Below are 18,321 nucleotides of genomic sequence, written 5' to 3' on the forward strand. Positions count from 1 at the left end.
GGGGGCACTGCCCCTCCCAACTCCAAAACTGGGGGGCCACAATATGAACTCACATTTAATAAGTGGCCCCCCAGTTGCTGCCATCTTCCGACGACTATGCAACATTCAAGTTTTTCTGTTTTAATTTTCATCTAGACTATTTTAAAATGAAAGCATGGCTTATACTGTTATAATGTGTATACTTTTTTTATTATTTAAAAAAACAATATGTTGTTTTATTTTAGATGCTTTTTCCAAAGATGGACAACCTTTCGAAGTTTCACTGCCACTTGATAAACTATCAGGTGGGTTGTTATATAACGACATTCATGGTGTTTTGGCCATTTTAGCTACATGTATGTGGGCAGAAATAAGAGAACAGTATTAAGAAAATGGCTAAATTAAAGATTTTGTCATTATTTCTTATGATGGAAACGGGTTTCAGGAAGGCTCCATGCTTGGGTGATGGAAGGGAATTTAAGAAGTTTATTGCAATTATTTTTTAAAATGAGGCAAGTGAAATGATTATAAGAATTGTGTACCTATATGAATCCTCATTTCCAATACTGGTTTAACCGTTACGTCACTCTGATTAAAAAGAAGAACATTATGGCGATGCTGCATTTTATTTATTCTATTTCAGATGACAATATATTTACTTATTGTTAAGCATATTTATTATGCTTTTGTTTCAGTTGAAAATACACCATCATTAGATACTGAACTCCAAAACAGATTTCCGTTAGACAAAAGACCACCAGGGGATTCTAAAGGTATATGGTTTTATAATATAGACCTTGTTACTGACTTGTTTGTCTTTGTATGGACCATTTTAAACATTAATCTGAACAACTAAAGTATTAACATGCAAGGTCTAATTTCTGCACAAGATAAAATCCAAAAGAAGTTTTAACAAATTGGTAATTGTATGCATCCGTGACTCGCTGTCAGTTGTTCTAGTTAGTCTGGAAGAGTGCTACTCCTAAGGCCCAAAACACACCAAAGCTGGGTCTGGGTCTGGGTTTAGCTGTAACGAGTGTGACAAAGTCACCATGTCTGGTATATTTTAACGTCTGTGTCTGTAACAACGGTTACTACTTTTCAAACATACATGTATATTAACTGTGGTCATCTGTAGATATATTTTCTTCTATAAACACCAACAAAAATTATCAGAATCCTACTTTGATTAATATACATCTTTTCTGTTGTTTATTAAAACAGAAAATTAAAATGCGGCTTGCACAGGCTGCAGCTGCCAGTATGGCAGCACTGGCACGAAGGGTGGGGGAAGGGGGGGGGGCATGTTCCCCCCCCCACACTTTGTAGCAGCAGCAGCAATGGTTTTTATATATTTATACATGTACATGTATTTATGTGTGTGTGTGTGTGTGTGTGTGTGTGTGTGTGTTCCCAGCATCTTCCTATGCCCATGGGCAGTGCAAAAACATAGTGCATGTTCTAAGTCGTTTGTTGCCAGATCTGTAGTTTGCACCAGCACAGACACATTCGTCACATGCATGCACAGCCTTTCATTTTCGACTGGTACCATACTTGCCAGGCCCAGCTGTGGTGTGTTTTAGGCCTAATTTAAGACTGGCTTAAAATATGTGAATGCCAAAGCTCTATTTGTATGCATTTTCACAGATAGATAATGACTACAGGACACTTTTTTTTTTTCATTTCATCCATTAACCATAAATTGATTTTAACGTTGCGTAACTTTGGAAACCCCTTTCATGAGAAAAGATGTTTTAACAAAAAATATTTTAAATGTTTTCTTAGATTAACACTTTTTAATCATATTATGTTCTTATTTTAGCATTATCTCCAGGGTCTTCGTCTATTTCGAAATCGGAAAACGTTTTGTATGTTAAGAAAAATATCAACAGCAGCACAATCAGCATTGATAACACAGAAGAAGTCCACCACTGTAAGCTGATATTTTGAATCATTTTATGTTAGTTACAACTTCTTTTCAAGATTTTGTGAAAGAGCAGAAAGAGTTTTAAAAGTATATTAGAGAAAAACAGTAAGTGTTGAATTTGACTTGGATGTAAACAGGGACGGCACTGTGTATTACCCGTATTTGACCGGAAATAAGCCCAGGGGCCCAAGACAACTCATTGTAAGCTTAGCATGGGGTGGGCTTATTCCCAGACAAGGGGCCAGTTTTGTTGAAAAAAACTACAAAAACCCCCAAATAATTAAAATAAATAATAATTAAATGAACTAGGAAGAAAACAAAAAACGTCCAGTAGCACATCTATTAATTAGTGTTCCATTTGTTATTAATAAATAATAATTGTTTATTAATTAAATGGTTTTTTTTACTAGTATCTAATTATCAGAAAAACACCTTCTATGTTACAATTACTTACCAGTGCTGTTTATTTACATCCAAAATTTAATGCTGAGAAGACTTAAAACAACAAACTCAATAGCGTATACACACATTTCTGACAGGCAGCCAGGTTACACTACAAAGAATTGTCAATCTAGGCCATTGTTCTTAGCCAATCAGAATAAGGTATTTGCCTAATTAGCATTAACTGCGGACCCAGTGTGGTGGTAAAAATAGACATTGGTTTTTAGTTCATACTTGGGTTTGGGTACTTCAAAGAAATGCTGCAGGCATGAAATTAAAAACAATGTTACACACTGTTACTGTTAGACTACTAAATCTCACTGGTGTTAAAATATTGTGTTTAATTATCTGCAGGAGGTATGACCTTTTAAATGAACTTTGAGCAAACTTGCAGTTCTGTGTTATTTATAAGGTGACGAAGTTGGGGGTGGGCTTATTTACGAATGAGGGCCTAATTTCTTAAATGCTATCAAAACGGAGGGGGGCTTATTCAAAGACATGGGCTAATTTCCGGTCAAATACGGTAATGAAAGATGAAAACATCAATTAAAAATAAAATAATGGTAAGTCACTGAATTTCTGTCTCTTGTTTGAAAGTACAAGTTTGTGTAATGATAGTACACTTATTTAAACAGACCTGCCAACTGCTACATTTTGAGTGTAATTTGCCTAGTTGACATCTGATATGCTTATGCACAAACTGCTACGCTCTTTAAAAACTAAAATCAAGAATGATAAGAATTGTGTTTTTTTGAACTGTTAAAAATGTGTGTGTCTGTGTGCGAGAGAGAGGGGGAAGGAGGGAGGGAGGGAGAGACGAAGAGAAAGAGATATGGCCCACTTTCAAGTCACTTTATGCTAAATTGATGGATATTGCAATGAAATTTGTACATAGCTTTAATTTGTACTGTTGGAGATCAAGTTTAACTTTCATGGCAATTTACCCATTTTTCACAGAGTTATGGCCCTTGAATTTAGGAGATAAGAAAAAGTTTTTGGCCCAGTAGGAACATGTATTGCTTTAGCAGTTCTCTTTGAATTTATGTTTCAATTTATTTCTCATTTAGTTTTTCTTTCCACATTACCTGTCCTCATAAGTGCACCTCTCTCCTCTCTCTCTCCTCCCCCTCTCTCTCTCTCTTCCTTCCCCCCTCTCTTCTCCCCCCCCCCCCCCCCCCCCCGTGAGTGGTCTGATCTGAACAGTCAATGTGATGGCCTAAAATTCTTCATTGTATGCTCCCTGTAGTTCCGGTCATGTGACTTCAACTTCCTTCTTTTCCTTTCACTTGTCTGGTTTGGACATGGTTTTTTTGGCTCTGTTGTTTGGAGTCAAACTTTGGTTTTTTTTCGTTCTATTTGTGTCTTTATGGTGAATTCGTTTCCTCAATTGTTTTATAATGCTTGTCGCTATATTATTTTGGCTTCTAACGCTTCTTTTAAGTGTTATTTATTTAAAATTTGTTGTGTTTTGCTGGGTAACAATGCGTGGTCACCATTTGCAAAATGGCGTCTTTTGTTTACTAGCTTGTTGTAGTTCTTTGTTGATTTTTCTTTCTATTTTACAAATTGAAAAACTATTCTAAATGTCTGATGTTAGCGTATCTCGTGTTGTTCGAGCTTGTACTCGATGTAAGAAGTTCATGTTCAGGTGACGACCCACACAACATCTGTCTTGGATGTCGTATCCCATGCTAGGCAGAGACTAGATGTCACCAGTGTACTGGACTTTCAGCCCAGGAGTTAGCTGCTCGCAGTCACGGGTTCCAGTACGCCTTCAATCACCAAATCGGTTGCTGATGTACTGAAGACTTTGCTGCCAGATATGCTGACAGAGACAATGGCTTCCATGGCAGCCGCCTCGTCAGTGGCGGGTTCCTGCTCAGGGGCGGATCCAGTGTCAGCAATTTCCAGTCCGGACCAGTCTTCTTCTGCGGTACCGATGGATTGTTCAGCGGCTTCCTCCAAGCAGCCGTCAACCATTACGGGTTCCAGTGAGCGGCATTCTTTCCAGTAAGAAGCGTTCTGAATGGACTGAGTCTTCCAAGAGGACCGAAGTATCCAAGCAGACTGAGAAGACTGTTTCTTACCGTTCCTCCCGTGATCCATCGGAAGATTCTGGGTCGCACCGTAGCCGGGTCCGTAGCTGCAGTCGTTCCATGGGTCCAGCGGTTCATCCACACCGATCATCAGTTGATACGGCTTCCATCAGTACTCGATGGGACCGTCCACGGTCTGTGTTCCGGTAGCAGCCAGCACTTCAGACCATGCTAGGGGCATGAGGGACTTCCCATATGACTTTCCGGATGATGTGTCGGCACCTTTGAAGCTGTGACCATAACCAATCTCCACGGTCTTCACGGCCTCCCACGGTCACCATGGACTATTGTCGCTGATCTTTGGCTGAAGCGGCTTCCAAAGTTTCTGAGGGTTCCAGATGGGACCGTCCACTGTTCGGTTCACCTGCGGCTTCCACTACTGACAATCACCTTGCCTGTGTGCAAATTATGAGAGCAGATGTGTCTCCGGCTGCTTCCATTATAGATATGGATTTGCAGACCACATGATGATGAGGGGTTGCCTGGCTGTGGTCTATGACATGCTCCGTCACGTCTACTTCCGCCGACGCATTCCAAGAAGATTGCTTCGGATGTTCCTTGAAGGCCAGTATTTTGCAGGTCGGTGTTACCGATGATGTTGCAGAAGACGTTTGCTTCCATGGCTGCCACGGTTCCTGCGATTTCAAGGCAGGTCCAATGATGGTTCCAGCGACACCTGTTTCCAGCCCTATCTAGACTTCACCTGTCTTGATGTTTCCGGATGCGGTCCATCCTTCGGCTTTGCTTTTGCTGTTTACATCGCCTGCGGCTACTCTTCTCGTGACCAGTCTGAGTCGTCCTCATCCCTATGGCCTATCATGGGTCCCACGGACTGTCATCACCGATCTTCGGCTGATGTTAGCTTCCAGGCTTCTGAGGGATCCCAACGCGACTTTTCCTGGTGTCAGTCTCCAGTCTCTGTTGGTCTGCTTGTGCTCGCCTTATGAAGAATTTCCACATGATGATCTAGCCCCATCTGTGGTTGAAGATACGGTGTTCGCAGTTCATATGACGATGCGTGTTTGCTTTGCTGCTGGTATGAGATGTTACCATTGCATTCTATGGAACCTTCGACGACATGTCCCACTCCGATGTTTGCTACGGACATTCCGCCTGATGACAAACTGTTTTTTCCTTTTCCTGTCGATTGTCGCTGTTGCTGTTGGGCCACACAGTCAGTTGTGCTATGTCATTGATTCGAAGTCACATGCGTTCCGGGTTGGTGCTGATGACAGAATGTGTCTGTCCATCTGTTGCTTAATTGCGGTTTATCCCCTAACTACATTCACTGTTGTTTTCGCCAGAGTTGTCTGATGCTGAGAAGATTGTCTTTGCTGCTGCATAGCATCGGGTGGTGTGCCGGTCATGGATACTAGCCGTTTGATGTTTGCGTTGTTTCACATCCATGTATATTGGGAATATAGCTTAGCGGGTCGCTACGCCGTCGGTGGTTCTTGACTGTCTAACAGGATGACTGTTCATATGTCCCGGTTCCTGCTTCACTGCACACTACTGGCTCATGTAGTGTCATTGCAAGATGTCTTCCTTATGCAGTTTCTCCAGCATCTCGATTGGTATTTGGTCCTTGTTCTGGTTCCTCTTGACCGATAGGCGAAGATTCAATTGATGATCACCAGGACTTTGTCGTCTCTGATGTCTCCAATGCAGGACTTGCAGTTCTTCGAAGCCAGTCTGCGATGAGATTTCGGCCTTGTTCAGGTCCCCGTTGATCGTTGGACGAAGATACAGTTATTGATCACCAGAGCATTGGTGTCTCAGATGTCTTTCCAAGAGTGGCAGAGTCTTTTGGGTCTCTTAATGTCAGAGCACGACTTGACACTCAGAGGTCGACTCCAGTTGCGCGGAATCCAGGTGTTCCTTCCATTCGGTACAACACTCCACACTTGAAGCTTCGTCTGCCAGTTGCTCTGCAGCCCAGTCTCCGTTGGTGGCAACGTGGCTTGAACGTCTTAGACGGAGTCTCTTTGCGGCCCTTCCAAGCGACTCACCATCTCTTCGCAGATGCGTCTTTAGAAGGTTGGGGAGCTCATCTCAGCGACCAGACGCTGTTCGGGCTGTGGTCTCCAGAAGAAGCCGTTCTACACATCAATCTTCTGGAGATGTTCGCCGTTTACAACACAGTTCTCCACTGGCGTCGGCACCATATGAACCTGTAGAAGAGTCATCCCTGGAAGCATTAACACGGAAGACTGTCTTCTTGTTGGGTTTCGCTACAGCTGCATGGGTTTCTGAAATTCATGCCTTAGATGTGGACCTGGTCCTGTTTCACCGTGAACGCAGTTGTTACCTTGGGGCTCCTTATGAACTTCGTGGCCAAAAATCAGCTGTCTGATCAAGCTCCTCATTCCTATGTGGTTCAAGCCTTGTCATCCATTGTGGGTCCGGACGATGTGGAAGACTTATCCTTATGTCCGGTGAGAGCTTGCATCACTACATAGAGAGGACTCGCTCGTTCCGTCAATGCCGTTTGAGGTTGTTCCTTTTATGTCACCAAAGTCGCCTAGAAGACATTGCCAAGAATACGGTCTCTCCTTGGATCCGGTTTACAATCCTGTCTGCATACCAGAAGGAAGGTTTACCTGGCCGCCACCATGTCCCTGCACTGTAACACACCCATTCAGCACATACTTACTGGTTGTTCTGGGCGACGGACTCTTCAATAGCTACTACGTGCGAGATGTCTCTACCGAGGATGTTGAGGGCTTCCATCATCTGGGACCTGTGGTGGCTGCACAGACTTTGGTGAATACTAGCCGTCCTCGTCGTCGCTGAGCTGCTGTTGACCTATAGACTGCACACTGACATGTTTATCGAATCAACAGGTGAGGACTTGCTAAGACTTCTGTTCTTTGCACTTTTAACATGCACTGGTGCTGGAACTTTTGTCTGGATAACATTTGTCTTGCACTGCACTTCGCCATATGTTTCCTAACTGGACTAACATTTCTTTGGTGTACTGGACAGAAAACACCCAGAGACTTGTTTAGTTCAGTGTTTTGATGGATGCACCCATACTATGTTGTTGCTTGTTTTTTTACTAAAACACTCCAATACATTGGGAGGTTACCTAATACCTGCATCCCTGGTGGTTACGTCTTGCCACCTTGTCAGAACCAGCTTTAGATGTGGCTTCCTGACTCCTGTTCCATGTGTTTCTGGCTGTACCTGCCACTGCTGACGGATGCCGCCTTTTCTGGTTGTTGATACTAACATCACCTGCATGAGTTTGTGACGGGCATCCCTAGGAGGGCTTACCATGGTTGGTCTAATTCTTCCACTTGTCAGATTCATCCGGTCTTGGGGAGAGCATTTGTGGATCTCATTACCCACTGCCATCTGTTGAATGCTGCACTTGTGAAGACAGGTCAATCTGATTAAAATTAGCTCTACTTGGTCCACCAGTAGATCTAACAGTATTGCGTTGACTCCCATGTCCAGGTGACATTTCATCTATAAATAACAATTTAAATATCGACCAATTACACTTCGCCTTTTACAGCGTTATTCTGGAGCATACAAATTCTAAAATTATCGGGCGAGACTATTTATGCAATAGGTGAACTTGTTGGTCTATTTCAACATTGAAAAAACTGGGGGGAAAGTGCAGTAATAAACTCTGGATTGTATACTAGTATAAACAGATATTATGGCTATACCATCATGGTTGGGTTTTTTTCATCTTAAAACGAATTTTATATAAAAAAAAATTATATTGCAATTAATTTCCGGCATACTTCGTAATTCACCCGAATCATTTCGTATACCCTCGACATAATCCTGAATGTTTTCAAATTCATTTCAAATCACTGGCATGATTTTGCAAGTAAGGTTTTGATTGGTCGAATGAAAGGTCAACTGGACATGAGCTCCAACGGGCTGCTGTTAGATCCACATGTAATAGTGGAGCTAATTTTAATTAGATTGAGGACAGGTAATATGAAATATCTTTTATGGATACATTACCTGTCCTCGCGTATTTATTCCCGCCTGAGCCTCCCTGCTTCCTGAAGTTGAAAGAAAGAAATGTTTTATTTAACGACGCACTCAACACATTTTATTTACAGTTATATGGTGTCAGACATATGGTTAAGGACCACACAGATTTTGAGAGGAAACCCGCTGTCGCCACTATATGGGCTACTCTTCCGATTAGCAGCAAGGGATCTTTTATTTGCGCTTCCCACAGGCAGGATAGCACAAACCATGGCCTTTGTTGAACCAGTTATGGATCACTGGTCGGTGCAAGTGGTTTACACCTACCCATTGAGCCTTGCGGAGCACTCACTCAGGGTTTGGAGTCTGTATCTGGATTAAAAATCCCATGCCTCGACTGGGATCCGAACCCAGTACCTACCAGCCTGTAGACCGATGGCCTACCATGACGCCATCGAGGCCGGTCCTTCCTGAAGTTGAAGGTACATGACCGGAACTACAGGGAGCATACAGTGAAGAATTTGAGGCCATCCCATTGGCTGTTGGGATGTTCAGACCAGACCACTCGCGTGGTGGCGGAGGTGCACTTGTGAGGACAGGTAATGTATCTATAAAAGAGAAAACACTCCAAGTTTTCTCCAATTGCCCTTCATTATTTCAGTTTTTTCTTTAGTTATTTCAGTTTCTTGCATAGTTACTTCAGGCTAAGTACAGTCTTGATTACATGTGATTTCTACATTTTTACGCATAAAAAGGCCTATTGCAGTGTACCGTACTGAAAAATATATGTTGTTTTATTTTAGATGCTCTTTCCAAAGATGGACAACCTTTCGAAGTTTCACTGCCACATGATAAACTATCAGGTGGGTTGTTTAATAACGACATTCATGGTGGGTTGTTTTATAAGACATTCATGGTGTTTTGTTTTATAACGACATTCATGGTGTTTTGTTTTATAATGACATTCATGGTGGGTTGTTTTATAACGACATTCATGGTGTTTTGGCCATTTTAGCTATGTGGGCAGAAATAAGAGAACAGTATTAGGAAAATGGCTAAATTCAAGATTTGTAATTATTTCTCATGATGGAAAGGGTTTCAGGAAGGGTCCATATTTGGGTGATGAGAGGGAAAAGAAGTTTATTGCAATTATTTTTTTAGAATGAGGCAAGTGAAATGAAGTTTAAATGTTTTTGTGTAACAACACCACTAGAGCACATTGATTGATTAATTATTGGCTACTGGATGTCAAACACATATTAATTCTGGCATGTAGTCATCAGAGGAAACCCGCTATATGCACTTTCCCACAGACAGTAAAACACATACCACAACCTTTGACCAGTTGTGGTGCACTGGTTGGAACAAGATAAAAACCCAATCAGTTGAATTGATCCACCGAGGTTGTTTGATCCTGTGACGCAAGCACCTCAAGCGAGTACTCAAACTGACTGAGCTAAATCTCGTTTATTGCAATTATTTTTTAGAATGAGGTAAGTGAAACGATTATGACTTAAGAAGTGTGTACCTATGTGAGTCCTCATTTCCAACACTGGTTTAACCGTTATGTTACTCAGATCAAAAAGAACAGTAGACAGGCCCTAGTCTTGTTGACGAAAGTCGGCTGAAGTTGCCAAGTTATTAGCAACATTAGCGAGAAGTCAAAGTTGCCGTAATATTTTGGACCTAATCCAATTTCAAAAACAAAATCACACAATGGATGTCAAGACCCTGTCTAGTTTAGTGTCAGAGCTCGTTTGGCACCTTGTCAGTCCATTACTTTGGCGCCAGACTGTACATTGATGCATATCATGCCATTTGCAGTGACCATGCTGTCGAGTATTGTTAATTCTCAGCCACATTCATTTCAGTAATGCCAGAAAGTTATAATTATTACTTTCATTTTAGCATGACACATTATTAACTATTTAATAATATCATGTTTTTAATTAAACATATAATTATTTTGTTTAAGTTATTACCAGAAATATTGAAATATTACCATTAGAACTGAGTGTATGATTCAGAATGTTTTCGAATAAATGCAGAACATGGCGAAATGTTACATGTACTGATAAATGTTCACTTCACCGATTTTTATAAAACTTATCCCCTTTCTTCTGGGAAGGGAGAAGGTACTTTTACTTTTTCAATTCTAGATTAGGACCCGAGCAAAAGAATTAAGATTTTAAAAAAAGACCATGACAGAATGTATCTTGAGATGCAATGAGTTGTAAGATCAAACTACATACAAAAATATCATACATTTTAGATCATAATATGAATATACAGTGAATTCCTCCAAAACCGACATTTTTCAGTCCTTTATTAAAAATTGGTACAGAAATTAACCTCTCTAAACCGGATACCTCAAAATACTGGCCATTTTACTTGGTTCCTAGGGTGTCCGGTTTAGAGGGGATTCACTGTATAATATGAATAGCTAAAAAGATGTATCAACAGGTAAACTTTATTTGTTACTGGTATTTGTTTCTATTTCAGTGGGCAGCCTCTCCATTGTAGAGAACCAGAAGTCTTAGATGTATTCATCTGCCTTACAGGAAGATTTATACTTGAAGACCGACAAACGGATCTGACAGGAAAGGACGCTGATAGATTCAACTTTTTATTTGTTACAGAAGACTTCATATTATATTTCCATACCAAATGTATAGATTTTATAACATAGTGATACAGCACTTTAAAGGCATACTGTCACGGATTTAAGGACCTTATTTCTCTAAAAATGGATAATAAATAAAAATTACATTGATTGTTGGAAACCAAATCTAGCTATCGCATCAACTTAACTGAACCTGAACCGTGATGGAGTGAAATCCATGTCAACCCTCTCGGCAATTTTAGTTTTTGAATTATGGACCATTGCCATAATTCAATTATTTTTACAACATATCATTAATAAATGGAGTATGGTGGTTATGAAGATGGTTGAATAAAGTACATTTAGGGACAAATCAAATAATTTTTGTTCAGGTAATACTTTGTTAGACCATTAAAGAGGTCAGTGGTCTGTGACAATATGCCTTTAATATGTACTGTAAGTTAGTTGATTTTTTTTTTTGGGGGGGGGGGGGGGGGGGGGTGTGTCCTTTTTTCATTATTTACAGTTGAAATTCAATATTTAAAAATGCATTTTTTTAATCCATTTTCGAAAACCAATCTGTATGACGGGTGTACATGTAGTCTCAATGATGAATGTGACAAGTTTGACGAAATTTAACCAAAACGAAAGTTGTAATATTTTCTAGAGAAATAAAAAAAATTAAAAATTAATGTATAAATAGAAAATAGAAAGTTGTTACTGAGGTTAAATATCTTGGGCCTGTGTTGAGCAAATGTTGATCATTCACAGTGGCTAAGAAATATTTATTCAACACATCCTCAAAATCTCTGTCTGCTGTGTTGAAAAAAAAAGAGCAGAAAATTCTATTTATCACTTGATTGCAAAACCGACATGTTTGACAAGATTGTAAAACCTATATTATTCTACAGCTTTGAAATATTGGAGTTTATTAATTTAGATGCAATGGAACAACTTTACATCAAGTTTTGTAAGGATAATTGTTTGGAGGAAGGTGAATTAAGAAAAAGATTGGGCATTAAGAAATCAACATGCAAAGTCCTGATTCACGCAGAGCTTGTTCCATTATTATATATAGAGATTATTATGTGAGCTAGCGTGTCATACTGATTCTACGAAACGAGTGTCAGGATTATTGTATTGTATACCTGAATCCTGACACGAGTGGGGAATTTATTGGGTGGGGAATTATTGTTGTAAAATTAGTAGAATGTTATGTTATCATTTATTAAGCAATTAAATATTGAAATATGAGCATGTTTTTCAGTGAGCAAGGTATAAATATAAATAAATTCACTGATATATCTAAGAATAACATGGTTTGTTAACTTCTAAATACATAACATAAAATATTTTATGGTTTCCAATATTTGTTTCCATTAAGTAGATTACTTATTGTTTTTATTATAAAGTCAAATTTATCCGCCTCCCATCTCAAGCCCAGCCACTATTTTGTTTTCAAGCTGCAGATACATGACATGAAAATGTATATTCATAGTGGACAGAAAACATGTCACTTTAGTTGTATATACATGGTTGTTATAAAAGATAGAATTTTTATTACAGATCTGTTTGTACTTTAATAGTAGTGTAGTATGATGGTGTTCAATTCAAAGGTTACAGTAATGTGTTTGGTTAAAATAAAGATTTTACATAAAACCACTAAAATAGTTTACCAGTTGAAGGGGTCTTTGAGAGATTTACTCAGTTTTGTTCTGTTTAAATTCATAAATTTCGGAAAATCCAATCTGTCATTCTGGTATTCGTGGAAGCTAAAAAAATTGATTTTTATAAGAAACAAAAACGATACGTTTGTAAAGTGGGGTTAATTACTTCAACTGGAACAAGTATTCAAACCATAAAATATTTTAAGCAGATAAAGCATGTTTGCTTATTTATTAACATGTCACGTGTGTATACAGGCTGATTTTTGAAAGTCCTTGAGAAATTTATATCAGAGTTTTAAGATGGCCATGTTGTCAACATATTGGTTTTCTCACAGAAAAGTATATGTACATTATTTATGCAACATGTATGTCACAGGCACAGTGGAGCAGGGTGGGGGTGGGGGGTCTGGGGAGGCTCTAGGCCCCCCCCCCCAATAATTCTGAATTAAAAAAATATTGGTAGTAAATCTTAAGGCAGAGACGAATTGTACTTGTAGAATGCAGGAAATTGTATTTCAGAACATCTAGTTCTCAAAAGTTTATCGGGGAGCATACCCCGGAACCCCAAGGAAACTTTGCGTTGCGCCCTCTGGGACCGCACCATGTCTACTTGCTTCCACCATGCCTGTGTCACCTGTTGATAAAGAACAGTTTTTGAAAGTCACTGGGTCACTGACTGATTGAAGTCTCCATTACATTAATTATGGTCATATTGTTAACATGTTGGTTTTCTTGAACAATAGAAGTATATATATTTACATGTCAGAGTAAAAAATAATAAAGTTATCATTTAAAGGTGCTATGTTAAAGTTGCAATACTTGCGTTTTCCACCAAAAATATTTATTAATTTTGTGCTTTTACATAAAGCCTTGAGCTATATATGCCTACACACAAAAAAAACCCACAAAAAATACGTAAATTGTAAATTGTTTTTTTTTTTTTTTTAACTAGCGATGTCCAGTGCAAGACTTTTTAAAATTACTATTCTAGAGTTAATTATGAAAAGATTATGCGTGGGATCGATTAATTTGTAATTATTTATTACAAATAATGTGAAAATAATGAAATATTGTAGTTGAAACTTTGACATAGCACCTGTAATTTATCCCCCTCTAACTATATACAGATAAATTGATGGATATTTTAATAAAACCAGTTTTGTATTTGATGTTTGTTAAAGAACATTTTTGTAGTTAGTCTGTCAAACCATTAAGTTATCCAAAGCCTATTTCTGTATCATCACATACAAATGTTAAATCAATAAATACTATTTCATTCTAGTTTGTGTTGTGTGTACTCGCAGACAGATTTGATTGCAGTGTTGCTACACCGTATCAGCCTTTGACATTCAGACTATCTTGCCACGGCAATTTAGTACAAATACAGTGTAGGCCTACATGTATAATAACGAAAGTTAACACCAGATCAAAAATGCCGTTGCTGATCAATTTTGCAACGGCACAACTGATTGCCATCGCCAACAACTGGTCGAAGGTCGTGGTATGTGCTTTCCTGTCTTTGGGAAAGTGCATATAAAAGATACCTTGTTGCTAATTGAGGAAGGTAGCGGGTTTTCTCTGATGACGAGTCGGAATTACCACATGTTTGACATTCACTAGCCGATGATTAATTAATCAATGTGCTCTAGTGGTATCGTTAAACATAACTTGAGAAATGTTCATTTTGCTTGTAGGTGTTAAAATTAGCTTGAAAATGGCCATCATAATTTCCGTGCTATATCTCGGGAAAATAAATTAATGCGCATGCATGGACACATGAAATATTTGAGCACTAAGAACATTAAACATTTGTTTTTGTTTAACGGCACCACTAGAGCACATGTTAATGGTTTTAAGTCTGTTTTTCTGTATCACAATATGTACTCAAATTTGCTCGCTTATTAGTGTTGACACTAGCCATGACCGTAAAGTTTTTTTATTTAACGACGCCACTAGAGCACATTGATTTTTTATCTTATCATCGGCTATTGGACGTCAAACATACGAGTATGGTCATTCTGACTGTTTTTAGAGGAAACCCGCTGTCGCCACTTAGGCTACTCTGTTACGACAGGCAGCAAGGGATCTTTTATTTGAGCTTCCCACAGGCAGGATAGCACAAACCATGGCCTTTGTTGAACCAGTTATGGATCACTGGTCGGTGCAAGTGGTTTACACCTACCCATTGAGCCTTGCGAAGCACTCGCTGAGGGTTTGGAGTCTGTATTAAAAATCCCATGCCTCGACTGTGATCCTAACCCAGTACCTACCAGCCTGTAGATGGATGGCCTAATAACGACGCCAACGAGGCCGGTTCTGGCCGTGACCGAAATCCATGCACTTTTAAAATTATAATATTTATTAGACGGTCACTGAATTTGGCGTAAATGATGTGACGGTGAATTTTTGTTCCTGAATCCACCAATGCTTCTAATTCTTGGCAAGTAAGTGGCGGGACGTAGCCCAGTGGTAAAGCGTTCGCTTGATGCGCGGTCGGTGGACCCATTGGGCTATTTCTCGTTCCAGCCAGTGCTCCACAACTGGTGTAACAAAAGCCGTGGTATGTACTATCCTGTCTGTGGGATGGTGCATATAAAAGATCCCTTGCTCCTAATCGAAAAGAGTAGCCCATGAAGTGGCGAAAGCGGGTTTCCTCTCAATACCTGTGTGGTCCTTAACCATATGTCCGACGCCATATAACCGTAAATAAAATGTGTTGAGCGTCGTTAAATAAAAATCATTTTTTTCCTTCTTGACTAGTACATTTCGGCCTTCTCTTTCGTTGTTCTTCCATGGTTACCGACAAAGTGTATGTTACTTTCTTAAAATTACCTGCGTGCACATGCATTGCAGGAGAAATGCATTGACTACAAACTGAACAAAAAATGACGACACGGGGATTTCCTTTATTACGACTAACTTTAGACGACAACGCAACGATGGTGAAATTACACCTTTGGCTAACTGTCGCTCACTATATTATGTTGTCGTTAGCATGGTTTTGCGACGTCGGTATGGCGTAAGGACCGACACCTTTGGGAACATGGCCCCATGCAGTGATTTATAGCAGCCTGGTAGTTTTCAGTAGTTAACCTGAATGCTTAGAGACAATTGTTGAAACATGTTTAAAATGTCATTTTATCTTACTAGCAGCCATTTTTGAGACACAATAACTGTCTTTAAATTCATTGCACACATTTAAATTTAGTTTTCTCTGTTAAGTCCACCGCAGTTGCTGTGTGAATCTTAAATATTACAACTATGTTATGAACAACATCCTTTATAACTGGAAAAAAAAGAATTTTTGGGACCATTTTCAATAAAGAAAACCATTGTCTGTATACTAGTACTTTTAAAATCCTGAAACCAGTCTCATCTTATTGCTAAGGGCTTACAAGTAGTTTATGTGCTTCAAAGTTCATTGGGCAATTTCCCGTTCCAGCCAGTGCACCACGACTGGTATATCAAAGGCCGTGGTATGTGCTATCCTGTGTGGGATGGTGCATATGAAAGATTCCTTGCTACTGAAGGAAAAATGTAGCGAGTTTCCTCTCTATGACTGTCAAAATGACCATATCTTTGACATCCAATAGCCGATGGTTAATAAATCAATGTGCTCTAGTGGCACTGATTTGTTAATCATCGGGTGGACTTAAAAAATTAACCATACTTCTGTCACCAACTATATCTTTTTTTCTCGTCTGCTACAGATACACTCCACCAAACAAATGGTTCAAATCTGGTAGCGAGTTTACGTAAGGTTCGGGGAAATGCATTTCGTACCGTTTCCTGAATGACCAGAAACACTTTGGATGTACGGGAATAGATATTCTAAACAATAAACTGCAAGTACACCGTAATATCTGGGCTGCATTCAGCCAGACCGAGCAGAAAAACGTCCGCTAGACTGGTTTATGCGCTTCACGTTAAACCAAATGGCCACGTCGAGAACTAATCAAATAGTTGGCGAACGTTCGCTCGCTGAACTTGGGGCTGATTTCAATGATGAAAAATGGCTCTAATTATAGTGACAGCATTTCACAGACAACAACGATTGAGATGTCCCAAATTCACCAACAATGGCGCTTCAGAGAATGGAAACGGACATTATTCACAGATGAATCAAGGTTTTGAGTGCTGGTTATCTTAATATAAAACACAACTTTCCAATTTCTCAACGATTTTCAATCTGTTTTGACCCCGTCTGTAAGTTTTCTACGACTCGGTCTTCTAAGTTATCCGCACCATCGCCTAGTATCTGTTTCAACTTCCTCCACGGATGCAGTCTCTGTGTACTTCCTTTCACCTACCTGACATCTTCGTCCTCTGCCGTTAATAAAGCTGTTCTGACCCACGGCACTAACTAACGACTGCCGGTACTAGGGGAGCATAGTAGGTGGTTACAATTAATTAAGTGCCTCTTATCAATGCCAGAATTAACTACTGAACACTTCCGAAGTGGTCAGACTAAACCCAGAGCTAAAGCAGATGGGAAGTGACGGGTGTGCGGCACGTAAAACCACGAGTCGCGGTGGAGGTGGAGGTGGACAGCAAAAGAAGTTGAAAGATGTGTGAAATTTGTGTGTGTATGTATAAGACATGTAGAGTGATATTATGTAGGCAACTTCATTGAAAGGTGTCCGTTATAGTGGCGGTAGGAATTCATGACGCTGGAAAAAAAACCCACCCTCATTTTCATTCATGGGAACCTTAATGCAAGCCAGCGTTATTTTGACGAAATCATCACACCAGTTATCATTCCGTCCATGCAGCAACGTCCAGGCTTTTTATTTTAACAGAATAATGAATGCCCGCATTCATCCAGATTAGCGATTAACAGGCCTGCAAGATCCCTTGACTTGTCCCCATTGAATTGTATGGGATCAGTTGGGTCAATTGGCGAGAAATCAATGGGCACTATAACTAGTGATGTCGTTAAACAAAACAAACAAACTTTTAACAGATGCGTATCCCGCAGCGAAAGAGAAAGAAATGTTTTATTTAGCGACGCATTCAACACATTGTATTTACGGTTATATGGCGTCAAACATATGGTTAAGGACCACACAGATATTGAGAGAGGAAACCCGCTGTCGCCACTTCATGGGCTACTATTTTCGATTAGCAGCAAGGAATCTTTTATATGCACCATCCCACAGACAGGGTAGTACATACCACGGCCTTTGATATACCAGTCGTGGTGCACTGGCTGGAACGAGAAATATCTCAATAGGCCCACCGACGGGGATCGATCCCAGACCCCGCAGCGAGTGACCGAGAAGGGTGGGGGCGTACCATTACAAAAACCCTACCCCTTTGTGATATAGTCTAACTTACTTTGAAATCGTATTGTTGAGTAGAAATATAGAGAAAAATATTTTTGTATTCTCTAATTATGACCAAGTGAAACTACCATTTATTAAGCGCAAAGTTAACAATTTGTTTTCCACAAGTTATGGGCTATTATAACAGTTAAATACATTAACGCAGGCGTCGGAAGCGGAGTTGGGTGCGGTGGGGTGGGGAACTGATTCCCACATCTCTGAAAATAATGCATTTTGCCATCCCAGCTACATTTAAAAGAGGGCGAATTAATACAGGCTCTCCCAATTGCTGGCATCTTCCTATGCTTATTAAAGGGACATTCCTGAGTTT

The 18,321-nt window shown here is 39.8% G+C and overlaps 1 long non-coding RNA gene across 1 annotated transcript; it reads left to right on the forward strand.

Annotated features, from left to right (window-relative positions):
- The first annotated feature begins 222 nt into the window (after positions 1-222).
- On the forward strand, positions 223-11,347 carry LOC121366496. Its single transcript, XR_005957162.1, has 5 exons — positions 223-284; positions 675-752; positions 1,802-1,912; positions 9,201-9,260; positions 10,900-11,347. It is a non-coding gene; the product is annotated as an uncharacterized LOC121366496 (long non-coding RNA).
- Positions 11,348-18,321: the final 6,974 nt, after the last annotated feature.

Source organism: Gigantopelta aegis, unplaced genomic scaffold, assembly GCF_016097555.1.
Source record: "Gigantopelta aegis isolate Gae_Host unplaced genomic scaffold, Gae_host_genome ctg5946_pilon_pilon, whole genome shotgun sequence".
In the NCBI taxonomy this organism is placed as follows: domain Eukaryota; kingdom Metazoa; phylum Mollusca; class Gastropoda; order Neomphalida; family Peltospiridae; genus Gigantopelta; species Gigantopelta aegis.